We start from the raw sequence: 22,285 nt of genomic DNA on the forward strand, positions 1-22,285 counted from the left end.
GCGTATGTTTTAAAAATATCTTATATCTACAGGTTTGTAGTTTGGAAAATTAATTTAAATTACATTTTGAAAGCTGTCTATCATCAAACTTACCAACCTTGCCTCGCAGTAATACGATTACATAATGTAACCTAAAAGTTTAAAAAAAGTTGGTTTGAAATATGTAGGTATATCGTACAAACAAGATGGGTGTTATTTATATAAAAACTTTTGTATAGATAAATTTAGTTTAATGATTGAGAAGAGATATAAGCGAATCAGATAAAATGTTTTCTATACAGTAAAGTTACCCGGGTGCACGGACTTTTAGTCTATATGTATATGGTAGAAGCGAAAAACTTTTGATGATACAGTGTTAATTAATAATGTTACCGTTAACAGTATATCATTATAAATCTACTTGAATTTGAGATGCATACTAACGGTTTATTTTTAAAATACTATCAACATCATCGTCGTTTGTAATATCTGCTTTTCGAAAAACACAACGATAATATTATTCTACAAGGTACAATTATGACCATTATATACACGGGGCACAGGGTTCATCTGAACAAATTATTGGACTTGTTGATTTGCACAAAAAGAAAATATCGACTAAACCAATTATACCTCTAAGATTATATTGTTTGTTGTGGTGGCCTTACGTCCCAACTCCTAAAACAACATTTATAATCTATGTATATTATATAAAAGGGCTTGTCCTGACTGACAGATTCATCAACGCCTAACCAGTACCGCAGAAAATATGAGCATGCGGTATGTGGTCAGTAGTTTCGTTTTTGAGATCCACTAGGAAAGGATTCGCATTTCAAGGACGTTCTTTCAAACAAGGATTTTGAGATTCAAACCTTGAAACGTTTTTTGTTGTTTATAAATGGTTGCCATTTGTTGAAGATTATAATAATATTATTATATGGTTGCCATTGGTTACTTTGACAGATGAGGTAAAAACAAGCATTGCAAACAAACGGCAAATTCTACATGGTCTCGATTAAAGAAACTATATTTTAAAACCAAATGTACATTTTTAGCTTCCACACGCAAAAACTACTCGATTGATTTTGACGAAAATCTTAGATATTTTTTTCAGAGATATCCGAAATGTTTAGAGAGTAAAAGTTGAAGCCCCGTAAAAAATATACTAAGTGATAAATCATATCTGTGACTTGTCGTTACCCATCTAAGTCTGATTATTTTACAAGATGCTTAGGTACACTGACGTAAATTTGTTCGTGAACTGCGAGGTACACTAAAACTGAGATACACTCAAACCGAAATACACCTATAATCCTTATAACGTATATACTATGTAGGATTTGCATAAAAAAAACTGCTTACTGGCGAAGTTGAGTTATTCAGTTAGTAGGTATAATACAATTTAATCACTATGTACGGAATGTAGATATACTTATGATTAATTGATTGTACACTTTTCAGTGCTGCACGATTCGCATTCATCGAGTATGGTCGACCCACCTTTACCTTTAATAATTTATTTATTCAAATAGGTACTAATTTTAAAAAATGTTTAGTATGACTACTTTAAAACATTAAGTTAAAAATACTAGGATTATTATGTAATTATAAGAGTTTCGTGTGTCGATACAAACTTCTTATTTTAGTCAGTAGGTATACGATTCTTTTAACATAGATATTATATTTTTGAGCTTTATGATCAATTTTTTTTCTGACAGATTTTTGGACGTCAATGTTTCGGCTTACTGTATCTAAGTTGCCCCAAGCAAACCATACATAATATAATTACGTTACCATAGAAACGTCGTAGACATATATATATTTTTCAATCATTTGTTTTTATTTTTGTTTAATCATATAATTCAATTTTATGGATTCGAATTTGGTTCGCATTATAGTATAGTTACGTTAGAACTCATCTTTATAAATAAAATTGTTTGAAATTTATAACTAAAACTTTGAGTTCTGAACGCCAGAAGCCTAAAAATAGGTACCTACATATTAATGATTCATTGTTTTTCCATGTAGCATAGCATACGTTTTTACTGTACATTGTTAAGTAAATTATTTTTTTTTAAATATTGATATATTTAATATATAGATTAAAGTTCGAACGAGTAATTTCTGAATTATTAAACTTTATGTATTAAGGTCTGAGAAGTCCACCATAATAGCTTTAAACCAATGGGGGCCATGTATTTTTTAAAACTATAGCAATTTATAGTAATGGATTGGTGTTTTATAATTTTATGATATTATAAACATTGTCTAAGTATGTTTTATATTATCTTGTAGGCACTAGATAATTAGAGCAGCTTTTATGTGAATACAAGACATTTCTATTCACTTCTTAAATGATAGGTATCAAGAATCCAAATAGGTATCTAAAAATAAAGTCTGTATACAAAAAAATTTTAAACATTAGAATTTGCGTTATAAAGCATTACAATGTGGTAGAGGAGGAGGCGTTTATGAATGCTAGGTAAATCTGGTAATTAGTATCCTACACAATATGTTTGTAGTATTGTAAACAATTTATAATACTTAATCGGCTTAAGACTTATAGCCATTAACATAATAATTATTTAACAATTGTATTCAACAATCGGTACCTACGAATAATATATCACTATGCCACTATATATTTACAATAATTATAAAATAATATTACCTACAATTACGCGTTTGATAAAATATTTAATTCTACAATAGATTTGTGTTAATTCCAACTACTTAGAGGCTTAGGGGATATACTTTTATATGGTATAAATCTTACAAATAACACAAATCTAACAATAAAATGTTACACGTCGTTTATCTTTATTTTTGAAACACAGAAAACAAGCGGATTTGGATTATGGAAAACTCACCACTACAACCAAGCGTCATATACTTACTTATATTTTGTACATATTTGATATAATGATATTTTTTCAAGTGACGGGTCTATTTATAAATGTATGTACAATGGCTAGCCACCTAGGTATCGAAGAGTATTGTTCTTAAGTTATGCAGAGTTACACAATAGGAATTTTCGTCACTTTGGTGAAACACGGGTTTTACATTTTTAATAATAAACAAACACGATTACATTTTTTTTTTTTTTTACGAGTAGTCTCTTTAATCAATATATTTTCCATAAGTACTCAGGCAACTCAGCTAAAATAATCGATTTACAACATTAATATCAAAAGCTTACGTCAGTCAACACTCAAACTTATTAAAAAGTAAAAGAAAAAAATCCTGATTAAAAATTTGATTATTGAAATAACTTTTTTTTAGAGATTACCTATTTAATAAACTTCAAATCTGTAAAATCTTAATTATTTTTATAACCAAATGCCAAAACACAGGCAATACTTATAATAATTAATATTAACAATACTGCCGTATTATTTAGTATTCCAACTAGCCCAAAATTCTCAAAGAATTATAGTACCTAATACCTACATATAAGAAGATGTAATATATTATACAATTGTGAATCTCAAAGAATACAAATACGGTGAACTGTCATTAATATTTATTAAGTTAATGTTCTAAATACAAATAATATTTTGATACTTTGCTATCCAATCTATAATAATATTTACTAAACGAGTTAATTGTGTAACATACATGGTTATGACATTGGGTTATTTATTTGCGAAGTTTTTGATTAACGTATGTGTACGATGTACCGATATGAACATTGCTACAGCGCTATAAATTTTAAGTTATTGAGATAGATATCTTTATAATATAATCTATACGTACTTACTTACTGCTACTAATAATATTGTGATTTGAGATGCACATTTTTATAATGAGCCATTCCTTGGTGGCTACCAACGAGATAATATTACATAGGTGTTTAGTATAAAGTAATATTATATACCTATTCATTTTTGTATTGTATTAATTCATGTGCAGTAAGTCAGGAACTTATTTAGTTATTTGTATCAATATAAATATACATACGTCAAATATTAAAACAGTCGATGACCAGTATTTAATATTGTTTTTGTTATTAAAATATGATAACTGATAAGGCACGGGTGAAAAAGAGGTTATGGTTAAAAATAAAAATTTTGTATAGCTAAACAAGACATCAACACTTAATGAATCAAGCGAGAGTCTAAATATTTGAAAATATAGTCTATAATTGTAGATGTGCCTAGTGATAAATTTAAAGTCGATACCAACATTTTATTAAATACATCTAACTTAGAGCATAGAGGCGTCATGGTCGATTTTGAGCTTAGCTAGGTGAGAATGGTTATACATTTATTATCATATTGTAAAGCCTGCAGGTAGGTATTATATCGTAGAAAATAATATATTTTTTTTTTTATTGATCTTAAGCTTCGGCAACTGAGGCCATTAGCTGTAGTAGGATTTGTATTGTAGGTTTGTTTGTATTGTATATATTTTGGGACGATAGGGGGGAACACGTGTGTGTTTGTTTTTGGCAGAATTTCGAATGGGGCACCCGTAGGTTTCTGCCATGCCCCGGGGGTGGGGGATGGCAGCACTTGTTCTCCGGTCACCGCGACTTGTCCGGAGAAAAATGCCGCCCGGTAGCCGAGGATCGAACAGCGACCGGCTGCGTCGCAGCGGACGTGTCAGACCACTCGGTCACCTCATCCCCCAGAAAATAATATTATTTTTGAGTATATGTCAAACGTTCCTAATAATTGCGTGCATACACTATAAACTTTTACAATATAATGAACGTCATGTAGAATAATCACGTTTTATTTGAATTAGAAACATTGACATTTTTGACAAATAAAACTAAAAAACATCAACCGTCGTAAATTATTGTTATAAATGTATAAAACAGAAAGGAATAATTTATAATATCATTTACTACCTATACCTGTACCTATTATCTCTATTCTATATAGACTAGGGTTTTTTAAATAAGTATAAAACGTGATCTGATTTTTCAACTGGTCGGTAATTTCTTCTGTGTCGATAAAATGTGTTTTACGATTTATTTCGATTTCAGCTGACGTAAGCGCATTAACTTCAGCTCATCCGTTCAATAATGAGCTTATTCGCATAAAGTTTTACAATGATGGGCAAAGAATAGTTTCGTTGATGCAAGCATAATCCTTATTAATGTAAGTTAATTATTTGTGATTTTTTTCTTTTCTTTTTCTGATCTGCAAAATATTTAAATAGACCATCATTTTAAATTATGTCATAATACGATTACAATAATGTTTTTCAAAAAGAGATTAACCTATGTTTATCCAATAGTGGTGACCATAGGCGCAATTTGGGTTAAATTTATGGAAGTGTTAAATTTATGTCGTCTAAAGTGTCCACTTTATTCATGTGCCATCATTAGAATAACTTTTTAAAGCCCTTGAAAACTATATCAATTTTGTATTAAAACGACCTTATCGACTAACAAAAACGAAGGTACCTACTTATAACTGTTGAATTAAAAAAAAATTTTAATTTTTGGTTTGGTAAAAAGTTAAGCTTGCATCGGTTAGGAGGACATGTATTCAACATCTTTAATAGTTTATTCCCCCTTTTTTATTAGTTTTTATAATAGATAATTTAATCATTGTAAGTATTTACAATTTTGCCAGGCTTATAGCTATTTCAAGTGAATAAATTGATTTTGAATGTTCTAATCCAATGTAAACTCGAAATATGGGTGCGATTGTGTATTATGTAGGATGCGAGTGATTGGTGGTGAAATATATGATATATACAATAATGGTGATTTAGGCACTTCAGACAAAGATGAACAGTGATCGCAAGGAACAAAATAATTGCCTAAGCACAATTTTTAAACATAAAAAGTTTGAGGGGCCTTAATATATAAACAATTATCTATACTTCTATAGTATAACGCGTTTATTATAATACCTATGATATAATATTATAACATTTATAACCAATACAAATTTAATGATGCTATTAAACATTTACCACCTTCACCCTCAAGCACCCCTAAGCTCCTCCCCCCCCCAAAAAAAAATTGAACCTATGGTGGTGAGGCGTGACGTGCAAGTTTACAACAGTATACAAGTTGTTACTTGTTTGTATACATCATAATAATAACTGTTGTTAAATTTTATAAGTTATCGATAACCGATACCATTGCTTAGTTTGATTTTACTGGAAACTGACATATAAGTAAATAGTATTCTGCATTATTTTATATTATTTAAAACGACTATGAACGTTTACGATGGTAGCAAAAGTTTGTGGCCAAACGTCATTGTTAATATTATATACTACGTAGTCAACAGCCAAGAAGTAATTTTATTAAATAAGTATTCCGTACTAATAAAGTCCGTTGTATATATGGCTGGGCCTAGTGATGTTCCCTGGGAATATTCCCAAAAGAAAGAAATATTTAATTGGGAATTTATCGGAAATATTTCTACAACATATTTTTCTTCCCTAAATTGGAATTTTTTTTTTCGTTTATTGGTCTACACTGCTAGAGGTTCACTGGACTAATTTATATGATTAATATGAAGGAACTAGCATAACATTGAAAATGTGTAACTTATGTTTCTTCTAAAAAATTAAGCTAAATGTTTTAACAGATATATTTTCTTCAATTCCTAGCAACTTTTGTGTAGAACATATAATAGTAATAAAGGAAATATAGACTATAAATACATAATTTTTCAACTTTCATTGAGAAATGTAGATACCATCGTAAACTAATCATAAAATAAGGTTAATTTTTTATTTTGTTTGCGTTTGAATTGACAATAATATAATTTTTACTTACCTACTGGAATTTTCAAATTTATAGTAAAAGTCCCCATTATTTGGGAAATAATTATCGAATTCCGGAAATATTCCCATGCATTTAAATGCCGGGAAATTACTCATTACTAGCTGGCCCAGGAAAATATCAACGTTTTTATGGCCTTTTGAATTTTAATGTTATAGCAAACAAAGAGAAAACATTAGGGAAGCCTAAATGTAGAAACGTGCGAGTAAAAAGTGTCATTAAAACTTTTGCATTTGTTTGCTGGCAAAAAACGGCAACTTTGGAGTCCGAAATTCAAACGTGGAATGCTGTTGGTGTTTTATAAAATGAATAACAAGAAGTCGCATATAGCTCGATAACCTAACATATCTTAACCTAACTTCAAAACTAAAACAACCCCTTTTCAACTGCACTAGGTTTAGTTTTGGTCAACTAATAAAAGTGAGATATTGATTTACAAATAAATGGCGCAACACACACGTGTGTCCATCACATCGGCAATACATTTCAATAGATATTTTAATTTTTATAAAATATTGAATTAAATATTTATTTTACACTTGGCCGACCCCGATATGTATCTTATAGTATAGTAGGTGGATTAATGTATGAAGTTTACGGTTCTGCGGCGACGTATAAGTATTGTAATCAATTATTACACTTTATTTGGAAGATTTGCATTCGGGTATATTTTATCAATACATCATTATATTTCCCAAAAACAATTTTATGTTCCCACTAATTAGATGTCTAAATACTCAATTCATATGGTTGTTTTAATTTCATATTTTACAAGTTAAAACATTTTTTATGGTCGTTTTGGTTTATCTGTGTAACAACAATGGGTATAATAAAAGTAACTTAATCTGCATAGAAATATAGAACACGTCTATTTTAAGTGAGACATTTATGTCAGTCATTTATTTATTTAGTTATAACATCTCAATTATTGATATTACATGGGTATTTAACCGATTTTGTTACGAAAATATAATTTTATGATAGACTTTATAAAAAGCTAGACTAACTGCAGTATAAAATTAAAAACTCCCTGAAAATATTTTGTTTGCAATGTAGGTTATATATAAATATAACATATTAATAAATATACGTCGGTAGGTATATCGTTTGATATTAAGTATACAAGGTTTAACAAATTTCTGTTTTTTATGCATAATAATATGTTTTAGTTGAATTACAATTATTTTTTTTCCAATAAAAGATAAATTTTATATTAGGTATATACCTATAATTATTTTATTTGTTAATAATATCACGTACCTACATTGTCAGCAATTTATCACACAGCAACATTTAAAATCTTTTATTAAAATTGTATTTCAATTCAATATATTTCATGTGGACTGAATCAATATAAAATCTTAAAACGTGAGACTATATTATTATCAGGGAAAAGTGTTGGTGAAAAAATAAAAGAGAAATTCTCGGTGACGTTATTTCAGCCTCTCTTGATAAATAGTAGGTACACGATCTTATAAATTGTCTTTTGTTGTAGAACATACAGTGATTTTCAATTTCCGGATAAAGATAAACTAAGTGATATTTTCACTGAAACACCTTTTTAGATATTTTTTAAAATTAAATAAAAATAATCTAAATGAGGGTCGTCATTTTAGCTTTTTGAAAGGTATGCTAAAAACTAGGCCGGCCAGTAAAATATAACGTACTATTGCACCTATAAGAATTTGAACAAAAATAATTTAATTAAATGTTTACAACTAATATTGTATTTTTTCTTTATTTATTTTTAGCGCACCAATTTGGTCGTTCTTTACACTGATTACTAAAATTATTTCAATATTTAGGAATTTCTAAGCAATAGCCAATAAGATTGATTAAAATATAAATATATTCAGCTAGATCAGGGATGGTTCTTAGTATGAATGATGAATGGGAAAAATTCTGTTCACTAAATATTGAGTAGGTAACTTATAATACTAAGTACTTAAGTTATTACATTTTATTATTAGTCTAGTCTATTGTGCCGAAAATGAGTTTGCAAAACAAAATCTGATATTAGGATATCTATAATTTATATATTTATAATAGTTATGGATATTTATAATCGCATTCATAAAACTATTCCAATCGATATTCAGTGACTTATTAAAAAAAAACTAATCATGAATTTGTTTGAACTTCGAATGGGTTAGAAACTTGCTTCATAGCGTTTTGTTTTGCTATTTTCTTTGTGATTAACTGCATAACCAAATCCAAGCATGATGAAAACAATCGATAGTGTATAATTTATTGCAGAATACCATAAAATATAAATAATAATTTGATTTTTTGACTGTTATTCGTTATACCTTATGATACTAATTTTATTTAGAACGAAAATAAACAGCCATCACTAATTATTAATACAATTACGGATTATATTATAATAAATTATACATTTAAGTAAACAGCTAATAAGTATTAAAAATAGAAACAAGCGGTTTTAAAATACAGCTCCCGGTGTTTTTATAAATTAGTAAAAAATCATCTTTCGTATGAAGCCATTAAATGTACTTACTGCCATAATAGAAGTAATGATGAATGTACCTACCTATTGTACCTACATAAAATTTAAACATTTTTGGTGTAGCAGTTCTGTCCATCAATGAGTTAACATTATTTTGAAGACTGAATCCATTATTACACCATCATCAAGTCTAATCGCAACAGTTACACGAGTGAAGATCTTCCTATTATATTACATAAATGATACACATTACACCTACTATTATATTCGTATACGATTTAGCGTGGAATCGTAATTACATTTACATTTTTTCGTTATGAAATGAAATACATAATAGTCTATACCTAGAGTGCTTGTTTAATGAGATCTGAAAAGTAAGATAGTATTATTATTCAAAACACTATTTGAAATTTTAATGATAAGAAATATGGTAATATTTAATGTTAAATCAAGTTTACTAAACTCTTCTGCACGTATTTCATTACTGTACATTGTAAAAAATATCTATCAAGTCAAACTAAAATTAAAAAAAACATTTCACTATCATTTTAAATCTACAAATATTGTTTGAGTATTATAATAAAACTAATACATGTGTAGTATACAAATTGTGTCATACAATTCATATAGCATAAATATGGCGATATAAATTTAAAAAATAATCTTTATATTATACCTAACCCCGAGAGATAAAATATCGTACTTAGTTTATTTGTATTATTGTCTATACACAACAATGTTAACTATAATATACGTGGTTTCCGATATTTTTCTTTAAGATTATTGAATTAATTGTGGAGTCGAAAAATAACACTGTTATAACAGTACTTAACATTAATTTTTATTAATATGATCCAAAATGCTTTGTTGGATAAAGTTCAGTTATTATACGTTGTATTTTATGTAGGTATATATGTATATATAGGTATTATATGTTTTAAAAACAAAAATAGGTCGGTAATAATTAATAGGCGAAATAACATATTGAGCACAGGAGTGACATGCAACCTATACAAAGTGGAACAGTCCTCTTACAGAGTAAATCAGTATATAATTGTTATTACTGCAGTACTTCTTGGTTGACATGATTGAATTATGCTCGTCGAGTCGTCGAGAAAGTATAATGTACATAAATTGTATTAGCGATCGGCGACCATTATTAGAATTAACAGTGCACTATTATTAGATTTGTCATTTGTTATTAACAAAGTGTTGTATACTTGTATGACGTAGTATTATTTATTATAAAATCATGATACCATATTTAGGGTTGTATAATTGTACAGGGTGCGGCGTAATGGACTCCCATATTTCAAATAATCATTAGCGCGTAATTAAACTGATTAGATTAAAGTGGTTTATTTCGCTAGATTTCGCTAGATTTCGCACCCTGTATATAGTTATAAAAAAAATAGTTTTTCGTTGACATAATTATGAGCTATAATGAAATTATGCACTATTTAACTATAAACCGACGCCGTAGTTATGTATCATACTATATGTTTTTAAAAAAGCACTTTTTTTATTTTAACAGGCCAACATTTATCTTAGAGTTTTTCAGTTATTCACTAATATACTAAAATACTAATCAAATATGTGTTGGGGGACATATTGGCCTCCATAAAATTCATCTTATTAACAATTTGAATGGCGGAAATTGAACTTACTTAGTTTAAAAAAAATCATTTGAATGAACTCAAGTAGAGTAAATTAATTCTGTAATTTTAATATTTTATTTTATGGCATAGGAAATATGTGAATAAATAGTAAGTATAAAATCAAAATGTTTCAAAAATTGTTTGGTGTTTACTATGGTTTTAAGTAGCAGTAGCTGCACATGCCACACAATTTGAAAATTGTATCTCAATTTCCTTCGAAACATTTTAAAACATAATTTTATCAAAGAGTTCTTATTTTAAATCATTTTTGGGCCTCGTCTGAACGCAAAAAAAGTGTCATAAAAAATGCACAACATGTTAATACGTTCTCAATATACTTACAAATTCATATGGAAACGGATGAGAGGACGCCAGGAGCGTTTATAATAAATGTGCACATCACCAACTACACGAAATATACCACTATGGTATTGAAAACGGCACTACGTAATATTATGATTAGAAAATGGATTAGAAAATAAAAATGTTCATGAATATACATTTAATCACGATGGTATTTATCGTTTGTTGGTTTTCGGGTTGCACGGCCTGTGCGAAAGCTTTGTGGAACGGTAAGGGACGTGGAGAGCAAACTAAACTATTCAAATTTTTCTCTCTGTTTGTAAAGGGCACAATATAATATATTATGTATGGTGTCGGCGGTCGTTATGCGCAAACATATCATAAAATAAACACTGAATACACTTAGACATGTATAACCTACCTACCAGTGAGGAAAATTTATAAATGTGTAAAAAAAAGTTTTATGTTTTCGTAGTGTTTTTTTTCCTCCTAATGTGCATTTCGTGAAAAGGATTTATGAATTTTAAACCAATACTTAGAAATACTGTTATTTACCTAGGTATCTTATAACTGGTAACAAAGGTGTACTGTAGCTATAGATTTGAGAATGACTTGAGAGATAGCAACTACGCACGATAGTAAGTTATGAATAATTCGGTATTTGAATACATTTGAATTTCGGTTGAAGCGACAACGTATGAATATTTTTCCAAAAAATTAACCGCAGCTTCACATTTTTCATCATATACGTATTTTCTTACAGCGAAAAAGTATGTTTTCAAACATACCGACCTACTCAAATATGCTTACATAATACACGCGACATTTTCAATTTCGTTTAACAGGACGTCATACCCGCATGTGTTGTCTCCGTCTTACAAGAGCGTAATGTAGCAAATGGTAGGTACGCTCAGCAGATCACGTTGAGCTCCGTTAGTTTAAAAATTAGAGTGAATCGAACTCTTATACATTTTTTATTTAATTTTTTAAAAGTAATATTATTATTTAAACAACCTCAAGAGTTTTTATTATATTTTAATTTTGAAGCGAGTTAAAAGTATTTTTAAATTGTAAATTGTGCGTACATCTTAAGATGCTTTTAACTCGCTTCAAAATTAAAATATAACAAAAAGCTCATGAAGTCGTCTAAATAATAATCTCTCACCTTTAAATTTGATTAGAGGTGATTCACTTTAATTTTTAAACTAACGGAGCTAAACGGGATATGTTGAAAGTACAATTTGCTATGTTACGCACTTGTAAGACGGAGACAACACATGCGGGTATGACGTCCTCATATGGGGTTGGTTACGTATGGTAATTCAATAAATAATAAATAAATGGACAAATATATATGTAGTCGATAAAAGTATTCTGACGAGTGACATAATTTTATTAAACCAACAATGCAATAATATATAATTTACAATTTATAACAAATATGATAGAAAGGTTATTACTATACGTTTTTTTCCACGACTATGCATATGAAATGTAAATATAATAATTAATTATATTGTCCTATATCATATAGATAAACAATAATTAACACAGTGACGTATACATTCATCTTGATTATAAATTATAATTAATATTATATTATTAACCTATACAATTATTTTAAAGTTTTTTATTTCACAAAAAAATCTATCCACATCTAATTTTATATTAGTAATTGTATATTCATTTCCTAACTTAACCTAACCTAACAGGCAAAAGGACGTATCCTCCATAAACACAATAAAACAAATTTTTCCTCCTGAATACTATTTTCAATAGTAAATCTTAAGATATTAAATTTAAGTGGAAAGTGATGCAAAGTTACTGTGATATATTGATGGACGGACTTAAACTTAAAAATACCTAATCGGTTTAATAATTATTAATACGTTTAATTTTTATATTACCTGGATTTTGGTTAGGTTAGGTTAAAAATAATAACGCTAGTAGTCAATTGATAATCATTTATTTACTAGACACGCCGTAATAATCTATTATTGTGATAACTATTATTTTCTTTACTGTGTAACAATAGTATTTTATACTCTCGTTTATAAATAAACCATCTGTTATTTTTATCACGATTGGGACTTATCGTTAATTCAAACTGGAGTTTAAGCAGACGTATCCACCAATTTGGCTTACAATCCCATTCGTATTATTCAGAAATGGCTGGATAAAATGGTGAGTCCGATTTATTTTATACCAGTTAGTTAAATTGTCAAACACCCGGATACGGCTAAAAGAAATGTTTAATAACTTAGGGATGGTTTTAGCTAGAACCAGCAGAGTTAGTTAATTCGATTTTTTTTTTTGCTCTTTATTAATATATTGTTACTGCGGATACATCCAAAGTGGCTGATACGACCGTTTGCCTGTTAACCGTCGATGTATTATAATTCATTTTATTGTGTCAATTAAATGGTATCAGTTATTAGATGAATACTCATCAATTTCATAAAACGAAAACCGTTTAATCAACAATCCAATGACGGAAATCACTCAGTACAAACAGAAATATACACTTTATAATACTATAAATGTAAACACGAACCAATTTAAGGTCAGCAGATGGAATTACATTATAATATAATATTCTCGCCGCCTTATTGTTGTTAAAGGTATAATTTTGTTCATCGAATAATTTTTTTATGCTAGGCATGTCAATAAATCGAATGTAATGAGTCCAAGTGTTCCCAGCGTTGGCACCATATCTAGGATCTAATATTCAAGTATCTCTAAATCATAAATTACTGGAAGAAATGCGCAATTTATCCATCCTGTCCTCACAAGTAAATAAGAAAAAAAAAATAATAATTTGATGACACGGCGTTATAGATAGGCAATTTAGCTACACCACTGTCTTGAGTCCATTTTCCCGATAAATCAGAATATTGTAATTTACTAACTGATCCTGTGCACTTTGTTGCCCGTTAAAATGCCAACTCTATATGAGACTCGATGGTGATGCGAGCAATATATTATGCGTACCTGCTGTAGATTGCGGACCCCTCTTGACGAGTACTTTATATAAATAATATGTTTTATTATTATTTTGATTGCGGACACGCTGATGAGAGACTTTAAGTGCAACTTAGCCTCCTTGGTAGGCAATGAACAAATATTCAATTGTATGCATGCTTATACCTGCCCTGCCCGATGAACCACTGCAGGCAACCAATAAACAAAAAAAAAATACCAATTTCCATTAAATATATTTATATTTCTTCTATAACCAACAGCAACCGTATATAAACAAATATTTCCTTCGTAAATCTTAAAATCCCTGTTTGAGCAACTTCCCTGGTCGAACCTATCGGGTCCAATTGTGAATCTAAACCATCCAGGGCGTCACCCAAACGCATACAAAAAATTTATACAAATCGGTCCAGCCGTTTAGGAGAAGTTCAGTGACATACAAAAGTACAGTAGAATTATATATATATTAAGATAAATAATCACAATATTTGTCATGCATCTAATATTATAATAATGTATTAAATACGTGACAACCAGTTGCACAATTACTTTTAACGTTGAAAATCTTTTGGTTGCTTCATATATTATACACAATCTGAAGGTAATCGGTTTTCTCATTTTTAACAGGAGGACAAAAAATATGCCGTACAATGGAAATTCGATATATTTTATCATATGAAAACAATGTAATGTAATAATGTAATAATTTTGTATGCAATAATGTCCATTATTCAGCCACTGGTATAAATAATATTCGTCACCCGATCATAATAATAGTAATCACAACGGAAATATGATGTAAGTAGTTGATGGAGGATAATAATAATACTAAAATCGCAAAGTCATTGACGACTTTGTGGACAGTGGTTACATCGTTGTTACATTATTGCATGCTTAAGTAAAATCACGGTATACGGCGGCGAAGACTTTATTATAATATGTAATTATTCCGATCACGGAGCGCTAGATTTAGCTGAGATGTTGATTATTATAAAAACATGTAGAAACTATACGATTGTCGTTTAAGTTTTCGTTTCGAAATATCTATTGAGTTAGCCGAGTCGTGACTTTTTTGTTGCCAAAAAGGTACACAGTCATTTCCGACTTCCTACCAGCATAATATATTATGTTATTATTTAATGTTTACCAATGATCGATATTCGTTACTTGTGATTTTTTATTTTTTGATCACAATAATCGACGCCAACGGTGATCGGTATTAATAGTAAAAAAAAAAATAATAATAATATTTCATCTACAGCAAGGTCGTTTATTTTAGAATATTATTTTACAGCCATAAAAGATTGCGCAGTAGCATCTGCTTAAACGCCAGTCATCGCCGAAGCGTCAATAATGTCTTTCCTGTGTACTGCATCTATATAAAGAGTGCATATTTGCTCACAATCTTTTTTCCCTATTTATTCAAATTTTGATAACGTAAGAATTCTTAAGTGAGCTTAAAAACCATGTTTTTAGGTACTTAAATTTGTTATGCTATTTTTAAGGAATATCCCGAACTTGTTTTAATTTAATATAAGAACGGTCCCTTTTTTGGTATAAATGTTGGTGTTTCTCGAAATTTGAATAAATAGTTTTTCTGTAATTGAAACTTATATAATTCTTAAAAATGGTTTTACATAAAAAATGTGTTATTTATAAAATTAAATACACGATTAAATGATAACATGATTAGATAATAAGGGTAAGATCCGTAAACATCATCTGTCATCACTTTATCCAAATGACTGTATCTGTTATAATTATACGATTTTAAACCAGTTGTGAGCAAAACGTCATCTGAATTGACGTACACGCGTTTTCGGAAATATTTTTCTTATTATATTATTTTAAGTCGTTACTTATGAATAACATTCTTTGAAAAATATCATATTTTTACTTTTTTCGATTTATCATTAGTAGTCAGTTAATTATAACTTATAAGTATAGGTATTTAAAGTTATGTTGAGGGGTGTAGTCAATAGTAGACCAACATTGTATGTGTTGTCTCAGTTCCACTCCACTCCGTAGACTTAAAATTGACAATACGCTTAACGAATTAACTAATGATGTATAACGCAATATTCGCACATTTAAATTAACTTAAATTTATTTTGAGATATGAAATTAAGTTTTCAAGTTGTCTATCAAGAAAGTAAAACTTAAAAAATGAAAACAATAAAATATAATACAAATAAATAGTAAAGTTGTATTAAATTACTGTATAAATGATATTTTTGTCCAATTTATTTACGTTTTTTTTAAAAAACTTTTATGCTGCTAATTGTTACGTATTGTGTGATTTAAAATAATGTAAAAACATTAATTTTTCGAAATACTTTACGAAGAAATAGCGACACAAGTCGACCGACTTGGTTATATATTTATTCATATAATATTCCTCTTTACGTAGCCTACTCGACTGGGAACGGACATATCGTATACGAAAAACGATCCTGCTCGTGGCATACCACTTCACCTCAGTGGGCTGGGAGACTATTCCGTGACGGTCGTGCATCGCTATTACACGCTGTATATACTTATATAATATATGGTCTGCTGAGGTAAATTGTTATTCGAATAAGGTATTCCGACATTGCAAAGCACTGTAATTGTATATTCAATTCGTACATTCAGACGGAGAACTAATTTGTGATTGAACAAATGCAAGCTGCTAATCAATACAAAAACTCATTTTAATTAACAATCAATTAATTAATTAATAAACCACTTTGTTTATTATTGTATAACGTGTGACTAAATTTCGCGATAATATTATTTTAATTAACATTTTAGATTCTGCCAGTGTGACTACTGACATTTTAAAGAAATACAAATTTTACCTTTTAATATTTAATTTTTTTTTTTTTTAATTTAAGCTTCGGCAACTGAGGCCATTAGCTGTAGGTTGTGTGGTACTGTAGAGTTTTGGGACTGTAGGGGGGGGAACACGTGTTTGTTTTTGTTTTGGCAGAATTTCTATTGGGCACCCGTAGGTTTCTGCCATGCCCGGTTGGGGGATGGCGGCTTAATTTTTTTCATGAGGTATATTATTTAGGTTTTGAAAGTGTAATGTGTCAAAATTATAAAAACGACTCACTTTTGTTTTTTACATTTTTTTTTTATTTCAAACAATAACCAAGTTTCAATCATGATAACATTTAAGTGCATATGGCTAGTTACAGAACCATACATAATAATATATTCTTACTAAATCTAAAATATCTCATTCCCGTTAATTTAAGGGCTGCAGTTAAATTGCTCCAAAGTTTTGCTTAGTTACCTAAACTAATTCTTGATCAGATATAACTTTTCTCAGATTCGTTTATCAAATGGAATAAACTCGGTTACGTTCAAAATGCAGATAATAAGACATAATCCTGCGACATCGTGAGCAAGGAGAATCTTTGTACACCTAGTGTCTGTACATCCAATAATTCCTTCCAAGTTTTTTATTCAAAATAATCGTTTTTACCATTTTCCTGTATATTCGTGGAACAAAATTTTACAATATTACATTAAAAAGCAATAATAATTTATTCACCCATGATGTAGGACGCTTCTTAAAAGGTGTAATTTTGAAAAGTTACGAGTACAAATAAAACTGTATAATATTATTATCACAAACGTTCAACTGAGAGACACTACTCAGAACAAAGCATTAATTTTATGCGGACGTATTACTTGATTTTCAAGTTTAACTTTTCATTTGGGTAATCAACGTTAAGTAACAGCAAAAGTTGAAAAGATTACAATTTCGATTATATTCTACAATATTATATTCTGTAATACTTAAAAAAAAAAATCCTTTATAGCAGTATAGTGTCTTTTAATCGAACATTCGAGGTATTTATAGTAAAATTTTTTATGCTTGTGAAGTTTTAAGAAGTATTATGGAAGTTATAGAACATGCAACTACTCAGTGGTAATTCTTTTATACGTATCGATGTATTTATTATCATTCCATAAACGTAGGTAAGGACACTACGACGTTCACGTACCACGGACACTAAAATATTCGAAAACCTATGTAAATCGTGAACCACTGTATTATATATATTTTATACGTCATATTAAGTCCTGCAGTTACGGTCGGTGGCATCCGTTCAAGTTTATTGCATATTTTATGATACTATCTGAGTAACTCCAATAATAACTGTAGTATGTCAATATAATACACATAGTTCATAAGTCATAGCCGATAAAAGTTCGAGAAGTTTTAAATATATATATTTATACGATATATCTATCATAAATATGTTATATAACTTTTACTCATACCTTCCCATACTTACATTTTAAAACTGGATTATCCACTGCAAGAGTTTTATGTAACTTTATTCACTAAAGTTTCTGAACATAAAATAGTTTAATTTTAATATCATGTTGAAATTTTCAATAATATAATAGGCATTTATTATTTATAATACGGAATATTCGGAAAGTATTTTTATTGAAATTTCAAAATATGTAATGGAATAATTGGTTAGAGTAACTGTTAATAAATTAAAATAAGTTCAACATTTGTTGTCTATTATACATATATTATTATGTATCAGCTTGTACCGCTTAAGTAGATATTATACATTTTGTTTTTTGTTGGTATAATGTTTTGAGTACATTTAAAATTGCGTTCGCGGTTTTAAAATTTTAAAAGCGATCGGATGGTAGGGCGTACGTACGTGGTATTTTGTCCTTTACATACAATACTTTAGGATGAAACCAGAAATAAGGTGAGTTTTTGTTTACACAGAGTGACCCATACCCGCTTTTAAACGGATGGGCCATGAAGTTCATGACCTATTACAGTGTATAATGTAAATAATGTTGATGGCCTAGAACCCCCTTCAAATACTGCGCTGGTTTTAACAATAGGCCAGTGACTATATTATCTATAGCATAACCAACGCCATAAAACTTGCAAAACAAACATAGTAATATTTATAATGTGTACATTTTGGATATTCAAACAAATGTTTAGACATTTCACGATTGAACTATATTTATTTTAAAGGAAAAATGACTATATTATAGTGTTATCGATATAATATTCTATACATAAGATGTCTCATAATGTTCGTCCTAGTAGACAACCGTCCTCCACCTGTCTACATTTTTAAAAAGTACATGACTATTTAAACATACTAGTAATTAGTAATTTATTTGTTAAAATATTTAAGTAAATCATCTGTTTATAATTATTGAACAACGTGAAATTACAATTTTTATTTTGTTTATTTTTGAATTCAGGTAAACCGAAAATAATAAATAATAAATATTTAAAAAATATTACTGTGCATCTATAATAAAGTAAAAATTTCCAAGATCAAATTTAAAAAATATAGAATAAACAAGTCTAAAAAATTTGTTGGCGGAACCATTTTGTGTAGCTAATAAAATGTGTATAAATCTTTACATATTTTATAGGTATTGTATACGTTTTTTTTATCTGAAAATTTCACTATAAAATAAAGTTGAACTGTTGGTTACAACTGTGTAAATATAAGGTTCAACAAAATCTCAGAGTGGACTAAGAACGTCCAACAAGCTCGACCTTTTTTACTCGAGTAAAATTTCAATAACTTAACATAGTACTGTTGGAGTATAGTTGGCAGCATAAAAGTAAGAAAAGCTCTCCCGGTGAAAATTAAGTTCAACAAAGTTTTGGAGAAATTCAATACTGTCCAACAAGCTACCAACAAATTTTGCTAGATATGTTTCATGTGTGTCTGTTATGGATGTGCTTCTAACCTTATGATGGTTGTAATAGCAATTAACAAGAATACTATTGCGTATATACCATACAAGGCCAAAAAATATGGTATTCATTTCTAACTGTTTACTTTTGTTTTTGTAGTCCATTATTGTCACGACTGAATAGTTGAACGTTAATCTTCAAAATGATACATAAAAAAATATACATATCCGTTGAGATTTGTCAATACCTAAAGTAAGTACCTAGGTAATCTGTTAAATTATCAAGAAAACATGTTTTTAAATTATTATTATTATTTAATGTCCCAGAGTCTACAACTTTACAAAGGTTTACATTATATCTGTATTAAAAACACATTAATACATATTAGTAAACTAGTTATAAGTGACAAAAGGTTGATTAGATCGGTATTAATTATAAAGGTAATTGTATTTTTTTTTTGTCTGGATGGACGGCTTCAATGTTTGGTACTAGTTTTTGTTTTTATCAAATTATAATTTTTACTATAATTAATAAATACTGATTCAAAATAAATATATTGCATATTTAATCAGCGCTATAAGCTATAGGTTAAATGTTCAACTACGATGACTATAAATATTTTTTTTGTTTTTTATTATTCATTATTGTAAGTGCAATGATGTCGTTACGTCATTACTCGTATACGACTCAATATTGTTTTGTAATAGGTGAGTAAGTAATTAAGAGAGCAAGTTTGTTATCAAGACATTGCAGTGCACATATTATTATATTCAAAACGTAATAACTAACTATTTTTTTCACATATTAGTATATAATTACTAACAAACAAATGTATCAACCGAGGTGGTAGGTACTTTTATACATATTACAAACATACTAAGAGTTGTTGAGGTCGATATTGAAAAAAGGAAATAAACCCCATCGGCCATTACCTAGAATATATGAAGTAAAATTCGCAGACTATAGTGTTTATATTGTCGTTAGTTTATATTGTTTACAATAGGAAAGCTTTACACGTTTTTGTGTATATGCGTGTCCTCGTTTTAGCGAACAACAATTTGCACAAGAAGTTCTGGGGGTTATATCATTAAATGGCATAATGCCAACGAGCCCTGCGAAGATCGAAAGTACTATTTCATATTGTGTACTGTTATAAATTATTTATATACATTTATGTGTGTGTGTTAACTCTATACTAGAAGTTAGGAAAATATTTTTTAATTAAGTACGCAGTTAAAGTTTTATTTATTTCGTATATTCTTGTTTAATAATATATATTAAAAATTAATTACGAACGCAGAAGTATACCTATATGACTGTATACTATAGTGTAATATTATTTTGTAATAAATAATAATAATGCGTTCAGTATTGAATGTGTTTGTACACACATTACAAAATAATTTCAATAATATTACATACTCTAAATAAACGTTGTCAGCAAAAATCAAATTAATATTGAGAACCAAAAAGTTCACCAACCTATAAATTATGTGAGTCAACAATATTTTGAAAACTTTATAAAAATCGACCGTAACGATTACGCAACATTTAAATACGTTTAAGAAGTATTTTAATGTTGAAATAAACGTATAATACCGAAAGTATGTATTAACTAAATGTATATTTAGGTATTCAAATATGTTTTAAAAATATTATAAATAACGTAGTGAATCGATATAATTAATTAATGCACACTGACTATATTATACCACCTATTTTTTAAGTTAAACTAAATCGAAATCTCCGGGTAAATGTATATAATGATAAATTCACAATTACATAAACACATTCATACTTATACCTATAATATGATATATTTTTGTACGAAAGCTATTCAATTTGAATGGCATTTATAAAATTTTGCGTTTCGTGTTTAGCTATTTTGTCAAAGACTTTTAATTTATAATATATGGACTTTGCAAAAGGTAATAGTACCACTGGTATTATTAAATATTTCGAAATTTTAAGGTGGATGACCAACATGGCACAAATGCAGTAATTACAAAATATTGTTTGTTTAATTCTGTATTCTATAGGTGGGTACGCAACTTTTTAAAAGCAAAAAAAAATAATAACTATCTTCTTCGGCATAACAAAAAAGATGTAATTAAAAATTATGTAAATGTATACAATATTACACTTTCACAAAATACTAAGGTATATTTTATTTATGGCCGTTTTTCTTTGAATGAAAATTATTTAATTTTACAAAACAACATTTCATAACTAATAAATAAATTTTTTTTTATTAATAACCCTTAAAACGGTTTATTTTTATATCATAATATATTTTTATTAATAAAATAATATTACATTCTGTGCAAAGCAATGAATATATCGATTTTTACAATATGAGTCTGTCATCACCTTGGTGGGAAGTAAAAATGCTTAAATTGTACACTCTGAGGGTGGTTTGTGGTAGATACGTGGATTTTTTCATTACT

At 28.6% G+C, this 22,285-nt stretch overlaps 1 protein-coding gene across 4 annotated transcripts in view; it reads right to left on the reverse strand.

The window, feature by feature from the left end:
• Nucleotides 1-22,285, reverse strand: part of LOC111027174 (arrestin domain-containing protein 3-like) — a 93,651-nt gene that overhangs the window by 30,043 nt on the left and 41,323 nt on the right. The gene's annotated exons all lie outside the window — the stretch shown is intronic.

This window comes from Myzus persicae, unplaced genomic scaffold (assembly GCF_001856785.1).
Source record: "Myzus persicae strain clone G006 unplaced genomic scaffold, MPER_G0061.0, whole genome shotgun sequence".
Lineage (NCBI taxonomy): Eukaryota > Metazoa > Arthropoda > Insecta > Hemiptera > Aphididae > Myzus > Myzus persicae.